Raw genomic sequence first — 16,190 nt, 5'->3', positions numbered from 1 at the left:
ACTTACTTCACTTAGTATGATAATCTCTAGTTCTGTGTTGCTGCAGATGGTATTAGTTCATTCTTCATTATGGCTGTATGTTTTTTTATTATATGAATGTATCATCTCTTCTTTCTCCATTAATTATCAATGGAATAAGTCTTCTTTCTTATTTAGATCCTGGAAATGTGATAAAGAGGGTTTTTGTAAGTTATTATATGGTGCTCAAGTAATTCAAATTGTTTATTCTACCATAAAACTGCAAACACAATCTCTAATCTTGTCATTACCAGTCATACAAACTATCACATAAAGTTACCAAAGAATTTTCAGTTGTTATAAATTTGCTTACTATCCAATTTAATTTTCTACAACACAACAAATTGGAGTATATTTCCTACATTTTTTTTCTAATAAGAGGATAGGAAACTATGGTTTCAAACTGAGTATTGTTCAGAATTTTAGTTTAGATGTTACATATTTCAATATGATTCAGAAGCTTTCTTCGGTTTTACTTTTTTTTTTTCAGTACATAGCTTGTCATTATATAATGGACTTCCCAAAATTAGTCTTTACTATTTCATGAAAAATTCAACCAAATGGTACTTATTAAAGTGAAATCACATCTTTGTTTTAAAGACCATACCAAATACCCAAACTTCCAGCTTTTTTTTTTTTTTGAGTGCATTTTTTTTTCCCTCAAAAATAAGCAATTCTTATAGTTATTTATAGGAAAAAAAATGCTCCTGGAGGCTTGAAAATGGTTTCTAACTGCCAAGAACACAATAATTCCTCTCAGAATTAAGTGGCAGAAATAATGATATGGAGGAGTAGAGTCCATCAGTCATTAATAGCTTCTTGATCTAAACTTCGTCATCAGTTAGTATATTAGTAAACTTCTTTATATTTGATACCTTTGGTTAATATTTTTCAGAGGGAAAGTGGCTTTTGGGTTTTTATGATGCTATAGATTTTCCAGAAGCCAGTCACATATTCCACTGCAGTGGACCAAATTGCCTTTAAACAACATTTCTAGCCTTTATTGAGTCGTCTGGCGTTTTTCTTTTGTTCCCATCACGTATTGTTATTTAGTGACAATATTATCTCAAAGCAGCATTTGTGATTGGAAATGCTGTAAAAATTTTATACCTTAAAATATGAATATTACACCTATATACTTTTTAAGGTTAAAAAAAAATCTTTAGCCCTTTATCCTGTCTTCTCCCTTAACTTCATTATGCTCCTTCTATATTTTGAAGTTTAGTTGTGAATTACCTTGAATATACTTCCTATAACATCCCTTAAGTACAGTTAATGTAGGACTAAAATTTTTTCAGTGTTTCAGGTTTCTACTAAAGAACATAATTTGCTATGTACTTGTGGACAAGAAATCATCTGTATTTATGTTTAGAGACTCTGAAAATCCTAAAACCAGGAGGGGTAGAATATGAGGAGACTGGTCATACCAACTGACTTTCAAACTAGATGGCTCCTGTCCATTGCCAGTATCATTGGTCTATTTGTCTGAAGAATATTTCCTTCTATGAAAAAATTACATAAACTTAAAAAAAAGAGAGAGAGAAAATGGTTTTAGAACCATAGAGAGAAGATTTTAGATAAGAGGATAGTGATATCTAAACTTATATTTATATGTCATTAAACAATGGCAAGAATTTTTATTTTTGATTGTTTTTAAATTTGAACTTACAAAAATACACAATGTATTGTTTTATGAAAGCATCATGGCACAGTAAAATAACTGACTTTGAAGATTACAAGTGCTTGTCTTAATACTTTGTCATTGCTTTTGTGCCCTTAGATATGTGTGTAAGCTTTCTGAAATATAATATTCATTTGTGTAAAAAGGTGAACTCAGGATAGATTTGTTGTGAAAGTTAAGTAATACAGTGAAATGCTTGATGCATTTTGAACACAATTTTCAATCAATAAATAATTCAAATAATTATTTAGAATTAGCAGCCACTGAACAATGAATTTAACAAGTGTATTAATTTCCAAAATATTATTGAATATTGAAAAATAAAGAATAAAGATCTTATGATATAGCTCATAATAGTATCTGAAATAGTCTTTATCTCTTGGTGGATATATCAAGGAATTAATAAATTACATGACCAATATTTATAAGATAGAACCTATTTCTTTCCTTCTACATATAGGTGTTTTAAAATGTATTGTTAAGTAGATGGTATCTTTGTTGATGATCAGTGTTAACTATTAATTATTTCATAAATTTTGTATATTGGTCTCTAAAATTCTGTTGACTCTATGGAAGAGCATAATATTTTCTTAAATAAATTTTTTTTCCCTCTCCACTCCCATTTCTACATTAACTATGCATTTAGCCAACTAGAGATTTTGTAAGTTTGAAAATGTTTGATTTGGAATTCTAGTGTTCATAAACATATGCAATGTTCTAAATAAATAAATGAATGCACTTTTCATTTGCTCAAATATTTGTTCATTTACTGTTGTTCTATTAAATGACTAATCCATGCCAGGCATTTTTCTGACTTCTGGGGAAGCAGAAGTGAAGACATGATCTTCAAAGACAGCATATGTCATTGATTTAGTCTAAAACCTTTCTAAACATTATATTGTTAAAGTGTTTTGAGAATGAAAGCAATCTATGACCTAGATGAAAATTACCACCTGCATCTAAGAATCAAATAGATTTGAATTAGAACCTTGTCTTTGCTTTTGATGTCTTTGTAATCTTAAATGATTTATAAATGGTTCTTTTTTTTAAAATTTTATTTTATTTTTAAACTTTACAATATTGTGTTAGTTTTGCCAAACATCAAAATGAATCCACCACAGGTATACCCGTGCTACCCATCCTGAACCCTCCTCCCTCCTCCCTCCCCATACCCTCCCTCCGGGTCGTCCCAGTGCACCAGCCCCAAGCATCCAGTATCGTGCATCGAACCTGGACTGGCGACTCATTTCATACATGATATTATACATGTTTCAATGCCATTCTCCCAAATCTCCCCACCCTCTCCCTCTCCCACAGAGTCCCTAAGACTGTTCTATACATCAGTGTCTCTTTTGCTGTCTCGTACACAGGGTTATTGTTACCATCTTTCTAAATTCCATATATATGCGTTAGTATACTGTATTGGTGTTTTTCTTTCTGACCTACTTCACTCTGTATAATAGGCTCCAGTTTCATCCACCTCATTAGAACTGATTCAAATGTATTCTTTTTAATGGCTGAGTAATACTCCATTGTGTATATGTACCACTGCTTTCTTATCCATTCATCTGCTGATGGACATCTAGGTTGCTTCCATGTCCTGGCTATTATAAACAGTGCTGCGATGAACATTGGGGTACACGTGTCTCTTTCCCTTCTGGTTTCCTCAGTGTGTATGCCCAGCAGTGGGATTGCTGGATCATAAGGCAGTTCTATTTCCAGTTGTTTTGTTTGTTTGTTTGTTTTAGGAGTGGGAATCACAACTTTAATAATTCTCCTGAAACAAAAAATAAAAAAAGTCATGACCAATTATTTCATATTTAAACTAAATCAGTAATAACAGGCTTTTCAATGAAATTAAGGTGAAGAGAAGCTAACGTTAGATAATTTTAACACTTCTCAGAGGCTAGGTCTTTAACTTTATAATCATATATCTACTGACTGTTTTCAAATCCAAAGTATTGTAATTATTTTTAGTATCCTGCCATAGGAAATGGAAATAAATGTATTTATTATTACAGTGATATCTAGAAGTTATTAATATTTTTCAAGTGTCTTCTGGGCCCTAGTGCCTGTGAAGGCATAGACTGTTCGGCATTTCATCACAGTCCCACTGCAGTATTTTGCAGAACACACATACACATACACACACTCAGTACACATTAAAACTACTCAGGGGGCAGGTGGGAACTTCCATGGTAGTCCAGTGGTTAAGAATACACACTCCCAGTGTCGGTAAGGGTTCAATCCTTGGTCAGTGAACTAAGATCCTGCATGCTGAGTTCAGTTCAGTTCAGTTCAGTCGCTCATTCGTGTCTGACTCTTTGCAACCCCATGAACCGCAGCACGCCAGGCCTTCCTGTCCATCACCAACTCCCAGAGTCCACCCAAACCCTTCTCCATTCAGTCGGTGATGCCATCCAACCATCTCATCCTCTGTCATCCCCCTCTCCTCTTGCCCTCAATCTTTCCCAGCATCAGGGTCTTTTCCAATGAGTCAGCTCTTCACATCAGGTGGCCAAAGTATTGGAGTTTCCGCTTCAACATCAGTCCTTCCAATGAACACTCAGGACTGATCTCCTTTAGGATGGACTGGTTGGATCTCCTTACAGTCCAAGAGACTCTCAAGAGTCTTCTCCAACACCACAGTTCAAAAGCTTCAATTCTCCAGTTTTTTAAGGAATCTCCACACTGTTCTCCATAGTGGCTGTACTAGTTTGCATTCCCACCAACAGTGTAAGAGGGTTCCCTTTTCTCCACACCCTCTCCAGCATTTATTGCTTGTGGACATTTGGATCGCAGCCATTCTGACTGGCGTGAAATGGTACCTCATAGTGGTTTTGATTTGCATTGCTCTGATAATGAGTGATGTTGAGCATCTTTTCATGTGTTTGTTAGCCATCTGTATGTCTTCTTTGGAGAAATGTCTATTTAGTTCTTTGGCCCATTTTTTGATTGGGTCATTTATTTTTCTGGAGTTGAGCTGTAGGAGTTGCTCCTATATTTTTGAGATTAGTTGTTTGCCAGTTGCTTCATTTGCTATTATTTTCTCCCATTCTGAAGGCTGCCTTTTCACCTTGCTAATAGTTTCCTTTGTTGTGCAGAAGCTTTTAAGTTTAATTAGGTCCCATTTGTTTATTTTTGCTTTTATTTCCAATATTCTGGGAGGTGGGTCATAGAGGATCCTGCTGTGATGTATGTCAGAGAGTGTTTTGCCTATGTTCTCCTCTAGGAGTTTTACAGTTTCTGGTCTTACGTTTAGATCTTTAATCCATTTTGAGTTTATTTTTGTGTATGGTGTTAGTCAAGCTCATTATTTTGAAATAATTTGCCACACACACAGATGCCTACTCCTTAAAAGTGATAGGAGTATTGATATTTCTGCTATGATTTCCAAAGACTTATCATTCTATTGAATTTCCACAATTTTTTCCCCTCTGAACATAATACCAGTGGTAGGAAACAACCCCTGATGAGCAGTCAGACTCAGCAGCCATTCTCAATTTCCCTCAAATTGTTTTTAAGAGTTTGTTTATTATTAGTATTATTATTTTTTTCAACCAAGTCATTCAATTCCTAGAAAGTGTTTGTTTTCTATTGGAATTTTGATTTATGAGGCTCATGTAACCATGCATCATTGCAGAAACGATTATGAAAAGGTAAAGGCAAAAGTAATGATGCATTTTCACATCGTGTGTTTACATCTGTTTTCTTAGATTTTATCCTGGAACTCGCATAGGAAGATGACCTCAAACATTTTGCATAAAAACATTTAGATATGTAATTTGTTTTGTCGATTATTTCTGCCAACTTTAGTAATAACTACTGATGAACCAGGAGTAGAAACAGTGACAGATTTTATTTTCCTGGGCTCCAAAATCACTATGGGTGGTGACTGCAGCCACAATATTAAAAGATGCTTGCTCCTTGGAAGGAGAACTATGACAAACCTAGACAATGTATTACGAAAAAGAGACATCACTTTGCTGACAAAGGTCCATATAGTCAAAGCGATGATTTTTTTTGCTAGTCATGTACAGATGTGAGAGCTGGACCATGAAGAAGGCTGAGCCCCAAATAATTGATGTTTCAAATTGTGGTGATGGAGAAGACTCTTTTATATAAATTCTTTTTATTTATTTATTTTTTTATACAACTAATCTCAAAAATATACGAGCAACTCCTGCAGCTCAATTCCAGAAAAATAAACAACCCAATCGAAAAATGAGCCAAAGAACTAAATAGACATTTCTTCAAAGAAGACATACAGATGGCTAACAAACACATGAAAAGATGCTCAACATCACTCATTATCAGAGAAATGCAAATCAAAACCACTATGAGGTACCATTTCACACCAGTCAGAATGGCTGCAATCTAAAAGTCCACAAGCAATAAATGCTGGAGAGGGTGTGGAGAAAAGGGAACCCTCTTACACTGTTGGTGGGAATGCAAACTAGTACAGCCACTATGGAGAACAGTGTGAAGATTCCTTTAAAAACTGGAAATAGAACCGCCATATGACTAAGCAATCCCACTGCTGGGCATACACACCAAGGAAACCAGAAGGGAAAGAGACACGTGTACCCCAATGTTCATCGCAGCACTGTTTATAATAGCCAGGACATGGAAGCAACCTAGATGTCCATCAGCAGATGAATGGATAAGCAAGCTGTGGTACATATACACAATGGACTATTACTCAGCCATTAAAAAGAATACATTTGAATCAGTTCTAATGAGGTGGATGAAACTGGAGCCTATTATACAGAGTGAAATAAGCCAGAAAGAAAAACACCAATATAGTATACTAACGCATATATATGGAATTTAGAAAGATGGTAACGATAACCCTGTATGTGAGACAGCAAAAGAGATACAGATGTATAGAACAGTCTTTTGCAGTCTGTGGGAGAGGGAGTGGGGGGATGACTTGGGAGAATGGCATTGAAACATGTATAATATCATATAAGAAACAAATCGCCAGTCCAGGTTTGATGCAGGATACAGGAAGGGTGCACTAGGATGACCCAGAGGGATGGTATGGGGAGGGAGGTGGGTGGGGGGTTCAGGATGGGGAACACGTGTACACCCGTGGCGGATGCATGTTGATGTATGGCAAAAGCAATACAATATTGTAAAGCAAAAATAAAAATAAAAAGAGAAGACTCTTGAGAATCTCTTGGGTGGCAAGGAAATCAAATCAATCAATCCTAAAGGAAATCAACCATGAATATTCATTGGAAGGACTGATGCTAAAGCTGAAGCTCCAACACTTTGGCCACCAGATGCAAAGAGCTGACTCATTGGAAAAGACCTTTATGATGGAAATATTGAGGGCAGGAAGAAAAGAGGGTGACAGAAGATGAGATGATTGGATGGCATCACCGATTCAATGGACATGAGTTTGAGGAAACTCCTGGAGATAGTAAAAGACAGGGTAGCTTTGCAGGCTGCAGTCCGTGGGGTCACAAAGAGTTGGACATGAGTTAGTGACTGATCAACAATAACTACTGATGAGCCATACGTTTACAGCCTAAGAGGCACAGGAGTACCTAATTAGTCCTATATCTTCTTAGAACCAACATTACTCTCTTATTTGTGGTTTTAATAGCTTAATTTTACTGGTGTTACAGTTTGAAATGAACTTAGTCAAAGTAGCCTTTGACACCCAATGATATCAGGCTTTACTTCCACTGAATTTATTTTTTAAGTCCCTTATTATCTCAAGTTATAGCATAGCAACTTGATGACTTTATTCACATTTCAGAATGTGTGCAGTTTTGGTAGCTTATAATTTACTGGAATGAGGGTATAAGGAAACTGATGGTTGCTGAGGTGTTTGTAGTTTCCTAAAGGGGGTCTGGAAAAGGTCAGTTTTCACTCCAATCCCAAAGAAAGGCAATGCCAAAGAATGCTCAAACTACCGCACAATTGCACTCATCTCACACGCTAGTAAAGTAATGCTCAAAATTCTCCAAGCCAGGCTTCAGCAATATGTGAACCGTGAACTTCCTGATGTTCAAGCTGGTTTTAGAAAAGGCAGAGGAACTAGACATCAAATCGCCAACATTCGCTGGATCATGGAAAAAGGAAGAGAGTTCCAGAAAAACATCTATTTCTGCTTTATTGACTATGCCAAAGTCTTTGATTGTATGGATCACAATAAACTGTGGAAAATTCTGAAAGAGATGGGAATACCAGACCACCTGACCTGCCTCTTGAGAAATTTGTATGCAGGTCAGGAAGCAACAGTTAGAACTGGACATGGAACAACAGACTGGTTCCAAATAGGAAAAGGAGTACATCAAGGCTGTATATTGTCACCCTGTTTATTTAATTTATGTGCAGAGTACATCATGAGAAACGCTGGGCTGGAAGAAACACAAGCTGGAATCAAAATTGCCGGGAGAAATATCAATAACCTCAGATATGCAGATGACACCACCCTTATGGCAGAAAGTGAAGAGTAACTCAAAAGCCTCTTGATGAAAGTGAAAGAGGAGAGTGAAAAAGTTGGCTTAAAGCCCAACATTCAGAAAACGAAGATCATGGCATCTGATCCCATCACTTCATGGGAAATAGATGGGAAAAGAGTGGAAACAGTGTCAGACTATTTTTTGGGGGGGGGGGGGCTCCAAAATCACTGCAGATGGTGACTGCAGCCATGAAATTAAGACGCTTACTCCTTGGAAGGAAAGTTATGACCAACCTAGATAGCACATTGAAAAGCAGAGACATTACTTTGCCAACAAAGGTTCGTCTAGTCAAGGCTATGGTTTTTCCAGTGGTCATGTATGGATGTGAGAGTTGGACTGTGAAGAAGGCTGAGCACCAAAGAATTGATGCTTTGGAACTGTGGTGTTGGAGAAGACTCTTGAGAGTCCCTTGGACTGCACAGAGATCCAACCAGTCCATTCTGAAGGAGATCAGCCCTGGGTGTTCTTTGGAAGGAATGATGCTAAAGCAGAAACTTCAGTACTTTGGCCACCTCATGCGAAGAGTTGACTCATTGGAAAAGACTCTGATGCTGGGAGGGATTGGGGGCAAGAGGAGAAGGGGATGACAGAGGATAAGATGGCTGGATGGCATCACTGACTCGATGGACTTGAGTCTGGGTGAACTCCAGGAGTTGGTAATGGACAGGGAGGCCTGGCTTGCTGTGATTCATGGGGTCGCAAAGAGTCGGACATGACTGAGTGACTGAACTGAACTGAACTGAAAGGGGGTCTGGTTTTATCATCTTGTTTTCATCTACTTTATGAGTGAGCATATTTGTTTCAGAAAAAAAAAAATCTCTGACAATAACCATGAGATTAGATTAAATTCTAGGAGGACTCAAAATTCGTATTCTTGGTGGCATTTAATGTTCCTCACCTTGCCCATTACAAAGACATCTGGAGTCCAGTTCAATAACAAATCATACTTCCTAGGTTGATTGCATTTAGCTTTAGCTCAATAGTCTATTAAAAATACATTATAGGATTTCCCTGGTGGTACATTGGATAGGAATCCATCTGCCAATGCAGGGAACATGGGCTCAACCACTGGTCCAGAAGATTCCACATGTCCCAGAGCAACTAAGTCAGTGTGCTACTGTTACTGGAGCCCTGTGTACCTAGAGCCCATGCTCTGTAACAAGAGAAGCCACCCCAATGAGAAGCCTGAGCACCACAATGAAGAGTAGCCCTCACTCACCACAACTAGTGAAAGCCTATGCAGCAGTGATGAGCCAGTACAACCCAAAAGTGATTCATTGATACAAATATGTTATAGAGAACATAGCATAATTTCTTGGAAAAATTAGATTACAGATTTTAAAGGTCTTTAAGTATAATTGCTTAAAGGACTTCTTGTATACCCTTAGCCTGTCTGCCTCTCTAAATCTAAAATGTATCTCTGAAACTTGTCAGACATGGACTTATTCTACAATGAAAAAATTCCTGAGTGGAGTAAAAGCTTTATATACTGGGCATGAGGTTTTTGGATGCTATGAGTATTTGTGTTTGGAGAAACAGATATAACAACCAATGTCACAAGTCAAGCAAGGGAAGTTGAGTTGTTTGAACATGTGATGACAGGTAATATGTGACAGTTTATGCAAACAGTTACATTAACCAGGACACACAAATATAACAGAGTTGGACACGACTGAAGCAACTTAGCCGCAGCAGCAGCAGGTGTGCAAAATCAGTGACATTATTGATACATGTAATATTAGCTATGAAGTAAAATGGGAAGTCAGCATAAGCGAAGTCTACAAGGTTCTGGCCATTAGGCTGTGATGTTTCAAGAGTGAAATCCATGGAGTTCTAGTAAGACAGATCCAGCAAAAGACCAGTACAGTGAGCAGAGGATCCACCAAAGTACCCTGGCAATGAAGAATTCCACTTATTGAAATAAAGTAAAAAGTACTGCATTACTCTTATGGGTAAACCAGAAGTCCAGGTACTAGAATTAGCCCAAAGTCAGAGCTGGACTATTAAGATACAATGGATTCTGACTTTTCTGAGCATTAATTTTTTTTAAATCGCTTTTTCACTAAAGAAAGGATAAGTGTTGGGACATTAGATTGAACTCAACCATCAAGAAGCTGTCTATGGTACTATTTGTGAAGGCAAAAATACATTTGGAGATTAAGAAACTAAGTAGAATATGATAATCTATCCTGATGTAGTTTTCCTTTACTATCTTCATCTATCTTTTTTTTATTTTAGCTTATATTTCTTTCTCTTTCTTTTCTTTCTCAATCTTTTTTTCCTTGTAAAAGAAAGAAATCAAAACTGGTGAACTCAAGATTCCTGCTGACCCTTTAAAAGATTTCTAAGCTATAACAATCAGTTTTCATGTTCATATTTCAGAAATTAAGTTTAATTTAAATAATGATCATACCAGTGCTATTTTTTTTCTGTCATTTGCTGTGAAATAAATGTGGTTTTAGAAAAATGCTGGTTTCTCAATAGTTAACTAAATTAAATTTCTATTTTACTTCTTATTCCTTTTTGACTCTCCTGTGAGTCAATATATCTTATTTAATAACAATAGTTAGGTTTAAATAATCACTTAACATATGTTACTCACAGTGTTTAAAATTGCATATGTTTCATGTATTAGCTCCATTTATTTATCTTAACAATAAAAAGCATAATTTTCATCGGTAAAGACAAACTCTGATATTATCTCTTTTATAGATAAAGACACTGAGCATTAGTAAAGGGTAGGTAAAAACCTCAGGCTGTACAGCAGTCATTCAATTCCAGAGAAGGCCTTCTCTCCCTACCTTAAAGTAAGTTATTAGCTAATTGAAACAGTCTGTAAGAGACCTTCATGAATAATCATTTCTTTAACTCTTTTATTACTTGTTTCCAAATTTTGATCAACTTTTCTGTGGAGGAAGTTCAGTTCAATTCAGTTCAGTTCGTGTCCAACTCTTTGCAGCACCATGGACTGCAGCACGCCATGCCTCCCTATACATCACCAACTCCCGGAGTTTACCCAAACTCATGTCCATTGAGTCAGTGATGCCATCAAACCATCTCATCCTCTGTCATCCTTCGCCTTCTACCCTCAATCCCTCCCAGCATCAGGGTCTTTTCCAATGAGTCAGCTCTTCATATCAGGTGGCCAAAGTACTGGAGTTTCAGCTTCAAATCAGTCCTTCCAATGAACACCCAGGACTGATCTCCTTTAGAATGTACTGGTTGGATCTTCTGGCAGTCCAAGGGACTCTCAAGAGTCTTCTCCAACACCACAGTTCAAAAGCATCAATTCTTCGGTGCTCAGTTTTCTTTACAGTTCAACTCTCACATCCATATATGACTACTGGAAAAACCATAGCCTTGACTAGACTGACCTTTGTTGATAAAGTAATGTCTCTGCTTTTTAATATGCTGTCTAGGTTGGTCATAACTTTCCTTCTAAGAGTAAGCGTCTTTTAATTTCATGGCTGCAGTCACCATCTGCAGTGATTTTGGAGCCCCCAAAAATAAAGTCAGCCACTGTTTCCACTGTTTCCCCATCTATTTCCCATGAAGTGATGGGACCAGTTGCCATGATCTTAGTTTTTTGAATGTTGAGCTTTAAGCCAGCTTTTTCACTCTCCTCTTTTACTTTCATCAAGAGGCTTTTTAGTTCCTCTTTACTTTCTGCCATAGGGTGGTGTCATCTGCATATCTGAGGTTATTGGTATTTCTCCTGGCAATCTTGATTCTTGCTTCTTCCAGCCCAGCGTTTCTCATGATGTACTCTGCATAGAAGTTAAATAAGCAGGGTGACAATATACAGATTTGACGTACTCCTTTTCCTATTTGGAACCAGTCTGTTGTTCCATGTCCAGTTCTGTTGCTTCCTGACCTGCATATAGGTTTCTCAAGAGGCAGGTCAGGTGGTCTGGTATTCCCATCTCTTTCAGAATTTTCCACAGTTTATTGTGATCCACACAGTCAAAGTCTTTGGCATAGTTACTGGGCTGATATTTCTTTACTATAAACTTCTTTAGTAATTGGCAATAGGAGACATTTTCAAATAGATGTCAGTAACCTATGCACTGGAGAAGGCAATGGCACCGCACTCCAGTACTCTTGCCTGGAAAATCCCATGGATGGAAGAGCCTGGTGGGCTGCAGTCCATGGGGTCGCTAAGAGTCGGACACGACTGAGCGACTTCACTTTCACTTTTTCACTTTCATGCATTGGAGAAGGAAATGGCAACCCACTCCAGTGTTCTTGCCTGGAGAATCCCAGGGGCAGGAGAGCCTGGTGGGCTGACGTCTATGGGGTCACACAGAGTCAGACACGACTGAAGTGACTTAGCAGCAGCAGCAGCAGCAACCTATGCACTGGAGCAGCGATAGCAACCCACTCCAATGTTCTTGCCTGGAGAATCCCATGGACAGAGGAGCCTGGTGGGCTACAGTCCTTGGAGTTGCAAAGAGTTGGACACAACTGAGCGACTAATACACAAACAAAACTATGCAACATCTCTCTTTTTTCAAACCTCTTTATTGAGGCATATTTTATAGTGGTGCAACTATCTCATGGATCAATTTTAGGGCTTTTTTTTTTTTAAATGACCATGATATGATTCCTTATGCTTATTTACTTTATTTTTTTGTTCCCACTGCCAACCTCAGTTAACTACTTATCTGTTTGTCTCTTCTCTCTTCTTCCTGTCTCTTTAAATTCCCCTTTTCAAGACATCATATAAACGAAATCATACAGTATATTGTCGTATGTGTCTGGGTTCTTTCACTTAATGATTTTGATATTTATTCATGTTGTCGCTTGTATCAGAACTTCATTCCTTTTTAGGATTGAATAATACTTAATTGTATGAATGTGCCACATTTTATTTCTTCATTTATCAATTGATGCACATTTGGGGTTGTTTCTGCTTATGGGCTATTATGAATAATGCTGCTGTCAACATTTCTGTATGAGTTTTTACATGGACATATGCTTCGTTTGTCTTTGTTATACACCTAAGGAAGGAATGGCATAGCTGGATCATAATTCCTATATATAACTGCCTGAGAAACTACCAGACTATTTCACAAAGTAGCTTTACCATTTTACATTCCCACTAGCAATATATGAGGGCTCTTCAGTTCTTTATATCTTCACCAATATTTGTTATTGTCTGGCTTATTTATTATGGTTATTATAGTGGCATCTTCTTGGGATTTTAATTTGCATTTCCCTAATGACTTATGATAGAGAAGTTTTTGTGTGCTCATGCAACAAGTGTATGAGTCTTCCTTGAAGTTGATTAGTGTAATGGTTAAGGATTTTAATTTAAATTTAATCAGACACATTTTAAAACTCAGTACTTCCTCTTATCATCTGTAAATGAACATCCTGACCATCCTGAGCTGCAGACTTCTTTCTCATAAAAAGAGGAGAGCATTTTGGACTCTTAAAAATTATTGAAAGCTGCAAAGAGTTTGTTCTATGTGCATTATATTTCTTGTTATTTATTATATTGCAAATTAAACCTGAAAAAATTCTCAAAATGCTTATTTACTTATTTTTGAAATAACTAGAAAACCATTATAAGTCAAATGAATAGCATTTTATGGAAAATAAATATATTTTCATAAAAAGAATAATATAGTGAGAAGAGTGGCATTGTTTTGCTTTTTGCAAATCTATTCAATATTAGCCTTAATGAAGACAGCTGGGTTCTCAAATCTTCTGGATTCAGGCTATTGTATTATCAATGCATGTAGACGCTGGAAAAAAATGCTTAGTAAACTTAGGAGAGAATGAGACTGAAAAAGGCAGATAAAGTCTTGGTATTATTTTGAAATAGTTTGACTTTACAGATCTCTAGATGGGTTCTCAAGGAAGCCCTAGGTCACACTTTGAGCAACAGTGGTGAAGGGATATAAGGAGTTTTCTATCCCAATTAATTAGACCCTGTACTATGCACACTCTGGAGGAGGAAATGGCAACCCACTCCAGTATTCTTGCCTGGGGAATCCCATGGACACAGGACCCTGGTGGACTACTACAGTCCATAGTGTTGCAAAGAGTCAGAGACAACTGAGCTACTGAGCACAAAGCACTATGCAAATTATAGTTGAATTGTATTTACTTTTTGAAGAACTTAATCTATTGTTGGAAATGAAGCATAAAATTTTTGAAATCAGTGACTTGTGTAAATAGACAACATTACAAAATATTGTTGTGGGGAGAAGACCATTTGGGCAACTGGGAAATGATCGTGAGGTATTAATGAGTAATGTCTTAAGTTATATGACAATTCCTGGGATATTAGAGATTGCTTCATAGATTTTTAACTCCTTACATTTTCTTTATATAAAAAAGAGTTCCAAAATTATTAATGAATGGCTGGACAAATAAAACATTGCCAAAGTTTGGATAGTCAGAAATTGGGAAGATATATTTATCCATTCATTTAGTTTCCATATCTTGCAACCAACCAATGAAGTGACTGTTCTATAATTTTTGGGCTTAGAATCATGTTCTGTTTAACCAGGCATGAACTATTTATTTCATGATAAATAAATTCCTAGAATATATATAAGAGTTTCTGATGAACCTTGGCATGAGAAATAACTTGTATGCTCTGAGTTCAAGTAACCTAGTATTTTAATGTAGCAGTCACATTAGTTGGGCTCCGTGCCTCAAGGATGTTAAATAAACTGAATGTAGTTTCTTCAAAATTAATTTTTGACTTTGGAAACACTAGAAAGTTTCTAAGCATATTTGATATAACATTTATCCTTTGGGAAAATTATTAAACCATTTTTATTAAACTGGATATGTTGCACATTCACTCTTTCATTTATCTGCTCATCCATTCTTTTTTTAAAATAATTTATTTATTTTAATTAGAGGCTAATTACTTTACAATATTGTATTGGTTTTGCCATACATCAACATGAATCCTCCACAGGTGTACACGTGTTCCCAATCCTGAACCCCCCTCCCACCTCCCTCCCCATACCATTCCTCTGGGTCATCCCGGTGCACCAGCCCCAAGCATCCTGTATCCTGCATCAAACGTGGACTGGTGATTCAATTCTTATATGATATTATACATGTTTCAATGCCATTCTCCCAAATCATACCCCCTCCCTCTCCCACAGAGTCCAAAAGACTATCTTATTATTGTGTTATTATCAGTACTTTATATTTTATTTTCTGGAATATTATCTAACTGTAGGCTCTCTAAGGAATAGGTGAAGACTAAGGGTATATACTACCACACATTATATTTTATTACAGCTTATACCAAATGGACCTTGACACTGTAGAAAAAGAATCTTGTGATCATCAAGAAAGATTTCTCTATAGAGAATAAATCTGAGCTGCACTAATTATAAAGGTGCAGCTTTATTTAAAAAATCATTTTTTTAGTGATTTTTTTTCCCTAGTGAATAAAAAGTTTGGATTCCGATAGATTCATAATATCTGAAAATGGTAGGGAAGTACAGTGACACCACATTTACTTCCCCTTCTTCATGCTCAGGTCTTCTGTCTCAGCTGTCACTTGACACCACTTAGGAGCAGAGACAATGGATTCTTAGGTTGAAATATCACTTTCACTACTTGCCAGCTTTATAACTCAGGGAAATTATCTAAGACTTGGCTTGCCATATATAAAATAGGAATAATGCTTATTTCACAGCTTTATTATATGGAATACATAAATAGGTAGAAAGCACACTGTCAGACCCCTAGGAAGCCCACAAATAAATGATTGCCGTTGTTATGGGTCCTCATCCTCCAGATACCTGTCTTCTGGCAGAAATCACACTTAGAAATGCTGTTGACATGGTACACAGCTGGTACTGGGAGAATGGTTGACATAGAAGATGACTTTAAATTCCAATCATTGATCTTCACTTAGTGGAAATAATCTCCTTTTCCATATTTGTAACTCTTCTTTCCTGAGCAAGTAACTATGGCATCTCTCTCATAAAATGATTTTTTAAATTGAAATTTAGTTGATTTACAATGTTGTT

At 36.8% G+C, this 16,190-nt stretch overlaps 1 protein-coding gene across 19 annotated transcripts in view; it reads left to right on the top strand.

Moving 5' to 3' along the window:
* CTNNA3 (catenin alpha 3) overlaps window positions 1-16,190 on the top strand; it is a 1,911,430-nt gene that overhangs the window by 1,453,583 nt on the left and 441,657 nt on the right. The window lies entirely within an intron of this gene.

This window comes from Bubalus kerabau, chromosome 1 (assembly GCF_029407905.1).
Source record: "Bubalus kerabau isolate K-KA32 ecotype Philippines breed swamp buffalo chromosome 1, PCC_UOA_SB_1v2, whole genome shotgun sequence".
Classification (NCBI taxonomy): domain Eukaryota; kingdom Metazoa; phylum Chordata; class Mammalia; order Artiodactyla; family Bovidae; genus Bubalus; species Bubalus kerabau.
The sequence above is the reverse complement of the archived record's forward strand: the minus strand, read 5'-3'. Positions and strand labels throughout refer to the sequence as shown.